Source organism: Pseudophryne corroboree, chromosome 9 (assembly GCF_028390025.1).
Source record: "Pseudophryne corroboree isolate aPseCor3 chromosome 9, aPseCor3.hap2, whole genome shotgun sequence".
NCBI classification, from domain to species: Eukaryota; Metazoa; Chordata; class Amphibia; order Anura; family Myobatrachidae; genus Pseudophryne; species Pseudophryne corroboree.
Window position 1 is genome coordinate 36,390,222 of NC_086452.1, and position 4,313 is coordinate 36,394,534.

At 44.1% G+C, this 4,313-nt stretch overlaps 1 long non-coding RNA gene across 1 annotated transcript; it reads left to right on the forward strand.

Moving 5' to 3' along the window:
* Nucleotides 1-354: 354 nt before the first annotated feature.
* On the forward strand, nt 355-3,608 carry LOC134956648 (uncharacterized). The gene is made up of 3 exons (XR_010186056.1): nt 355-511; nt 1,468-1,528; nt 3,084-3,608. It is a non-coding gene; the product is annotated as an uncharacterized LOC134956648 (long non-coding RNA).
* Nucleotides 3,609-4,313: the final 705 nt, after the last annotated feature.

Consider the following 4,313-nt stretch of genomic DNA (forward strand, 5'->3'; position numbering starts at 1 on the left):
TGCTCTGCAAGAGGTGCACATGTATGCTCCAGACACGTGTGCCTGCAGTTTATAGTGAGCAGACATGCCTGTACACTGCAGTGCAGCTGTGCCACAACGTAATATGTAATAGGCTGCCATTATATACTGCAATAATAATCAAATACTGCATTTAATAGGTAAACCAGGTGGGGAAACCTCTGAGCTCCACTAACACACCCACAGAACAGATGCACCTTATGCATCAGCCCAGGTAGGTGACCCCCACCTCAGCCCAGCTAATTGCACCCCTGGCCTCCAGCCCCCTCCCCCAGCACAGCCCATCATGTGCCTTTTGTTATTTTCCTGTCATGAGACCCGGAAGCTTTATTTCCCCAGCAGCATCACATGGCAGCTGCTGCTGCTGCTGAGCCAGAGCCTGTCTGGGTCTGGATCCTCTCCTATAAACAGCAAGATGGCGGCAGTCACGTTCCTGCTGTGGCGTCACCAGATCCTCTGTCCTGCAGGCTGCAGAGCAGGGTGCAGGGCTGAGGTAAGGAGTGGGGGGCTCCTGTCAGGGGACAAGGGGGGGTATGGAGGGCTGCATAATGTCCTTATTACAGGGCACAAGCACCCCAGCTGTTGTTATTCCCACACATGCCTCCTGCTGTACATGGCTGTACATGTACATTGCTGGGTGAGCACCTGTTGTTATTGCAATGCTATTACAGTGTGCAATGTGCTATTATGCACCCTGTGCTGAGAATGCAGTCTCTATAGCTTGCTTGAAAGACACTAATATGTCTTTATGGATATTCTTTTTTTTTTTTTTTGCATGTTTATTATGCATGTGTTTTTATTTGGGATAATTGCTGCAGGTGCCTTGTTATCCCCTGCATTGCTAGGGGGAAATAGGGTGGGGTGGAAGGGTTAAATGCATCCCCCATGTTATTCTGCCTACACATTGCAAATATAGCAGCTACAAGTTGTTTACATGATGGATCCTGCAGGAGGGGCCCAGGGAGGTTCCAGGGCTAGGAGGAGTTTGGTCCTCTCCAGGCTGTGCTGGGTATGTAGTTTGTACATGGGCAGGAAAACACTGGTACTGTAACTCATTCCTCCCTGCATTATCCTCTCATTGGTGCTGCTGCTGCATTGTGCGTCTGCGTCTCTCTGTAATGCTTGTGTGGTATTCCGCTGCCACCACTGTTTAACCCCTTGCTGAGCACATAGACTGCAATCCTTGGTGCAATCTGAGGGGGTCGGGCAGGAAAGTCTGTCAATCATTGCTGCATTTGTTTTTCTGTCACAGGGGGGACCGATGTACTAAGCTGTGGAGAGAGCTAAAGTACCAGCCAATCAGCTCCTAACTGCCATGTTAAGTTTTAAAAATGACTGTTAGGAGTTGGGTGGTTAGTACTTTATTTCTCTCCACTTTATCACTCTCCAAGGCTTCGTACAGCTGACTTGTGTAACAATAATATGCTAACTCCTTGTTTTGCCTTGTAGACCGTTATATCTGTACCGGGTATATGATCCACGATGACTGCAGTAACCGGCTGCCGACATGGTAACGCCTTTTCATTTTTGATTTTTATTCCTACCCAAGTCTGGATAAGTGTTGTGTGTCGCTTTTTTTTTTTTTAAGTGGTACAAAGCTAAAAATATAGTTTGGTATGTGGGAATAGTGATTTGTACTCCCTTGCCTTCTCTGAGGTGACGTAAACCACTGTTTAATCAAGTTGCTGAGTACACGCTGCCATATTACCCTGAAACGCCATCACCATGGTCTTTTCTTTGCATTATGCATAACCCCCCCCCCCACAATATCGCCAAAACCAGTAGGGTAAAACTGTTTGAGACAGCAGTTGTTAGCTAGTTACCAGTTTCGTGTGTATAAATAGATTTTGTTCAGTTTAAACAATGTTGTTTTTTTGCCTTTATTTATGCCTTAACGAGTGACGCAAACTAAAACATTGGGGCATATGTATTAAGCCTGGAGAAATGATAAAGCAGTGATAAGTGGAAGGTGATAACGCACCAGCCAATCAGCTCCTAACTGGTAATTTACATATTGGAGCTGATCGGCTGGTGCCTTTTCACCTTGCACTTATCACTGCTTTATCACTTCTCCAGGCTTAATACATCTGCCCCACTGTACCCAACCAAGCTCTGCCACCTCTCCCCAAATATGCAGTACCAGAGTTTCCCTGCCCCCCACCCCCCACACACACACTATGGGATTACCCACGTCACATCTGCCAGTGCTGCACAAATGGGAGCCATTCAATGCTATCCGTTTCTCCTTCCTTGGTACTGATATCCTCTTATACATCGGATGTCTTGAGTATTCACTTAAGTGATGCAAATTGTGTATTACATGGAGTCCTATACACCCCACACACACACACACACACACACACACACACACACACACACACTCTGTTTAGCTAAATAATGTGTCATGCTTGTGTTTTTTGCTTTTTAATCTCGTGATGTTTTTGTCCCATATTCTTTCTATCCACCTCCCCCCGAAAAGTTTTTAATCAACTTCTTCCCATCTCCTATTACCCACTGGATGATAGCCATATTCCCATACTGTGCCTTATAATTTAATGCCTCACGCGATTATATTTTCTCCTGCAATAACCTTGCAGTATGAGTGCAGTGGTGAGCGCACAATACAAAATACCTGTTTTTTTAGGTCCATTTTCAGTTATTGTTCATTTCAAGAACGAAGAATCGGCAGATTCACGGAATTGCGGCAAATCTTGGTTCTGCCGCTATATTGGTCGCTCTATCTGATATTTGTTGTGATGTCTCTCTGGGGTAGGTCTCCTGCCACATGCTAGCTGTTTGCTGTCCGAGTATGGTGGGTTCTGTACATCCACAGCAAATAGAGAAGCTGTGGCCTGCTGGGCATTGTAGTTCAGTAACAGGCGTAGATCTTTCAGTCCAGATACTGTTTCGCCTGGCCCACCAGGTACTCTCCCAATTAATAGACACAAAGTGAATATCGACCAATGTTCTAAAAAATTCTCTTGAATATAAAGCATTTATTTAAATTAAAAAAAAGTTTGTGTGTTTTGTTTTTTTCCTTTCTCCCTGTTATCCTATTTTCCTAGCCCTCCTGTGCATACCATGATCCTCTGTTTGGTAGTTACATTGAGACAAGCTGAGCGGCCACAGAAGATTACACAACACGAATGAAGGAATGTAAAGCGGTATTTTTGTCCTCCGTTCCGGGTCTCTATTCCCCAGTGGTAACAAGTTGGCTGTGTGAGGTCTCTGCTGGTTCTTCCCTATGTACTGCTCACTTTAACAAGGCACGTTTAAATATGTTGATTATGCCTCTAAAAAAAAAAAAAAATTGTTTTTTTTAATACAGGCTGGCCTATAAATTCAAAAATAAAGGCAAAAAGTTGCGTAACAATGCCCGGAGAATGATTTCATTGTCCTAATTTTAGATTTGAGTGAAGTCTAAGGAATCAGTATATACAAATCAGTTCCCCAAACACCCCCACAGGCCGCGTTTAAACAGTCTTTTATGTTGCACCTCTCTACTCTTGCTGATGGGCTGTTTAAAATAGGCCAAGCGGGTGTCAAAGCCCCCCCCTCCTTTCGTGACTATACCATTCATGAGTAAGTTATTAGTGCTTTAATTTGTATTAAAAATCTCCATTTGCTAATGTAATGGATCATATGTTGTATGTTTTACTTGAAAAATAATTTCCAGTTGCTTACCGCACACTGCCATATTTCATTACATTGAAACCTCATTAGCCACTGAGTAGTGTCTGTAAATTGCCATATTAGTAGCAATGCGTGCGGTAACAGACTTTGGGGTCTGTACTAAGCCTTGGAGAGAGAGAGAAAGTGGACGGAGATAATGTACCAGCCAATCAGCTCTTAACTGCCATGTTACAGGCTCTGTATGAAAAATGACTGTTGGGTGCTACTTTATCTCTCTCCGCAAGCCTTAGTACAGTCCGCAAAGTCTGTTACGCGATGTAAGCTGCTGGCAGGATGCCGCAAGAATATGGGGCAGGCGACTGGTTTTTATGCCTTGCCATTTCCATCCTGGTACTTGATCTATGTAATGTTATTTTGTACACTCTCTTGTTATACTTTTAATCTAATGTTTTTGTGGACTTTAGTGGGATTCAAAATTAAATTATAGCTTCATGTATTTTTCCTTCTAAAAAAAGCTCTGCTTCAGACTCTGGCATATGAAGCCGGGGGAAATGGCAAGGCATAAAAACTGGTCGCTGGCCCCATATTCTTGTGGCATCTTGCCAGCCGCTCACATCGCATGTGACTGTGCAGGGACTGATATAGCGAGACCTGTGCATCTA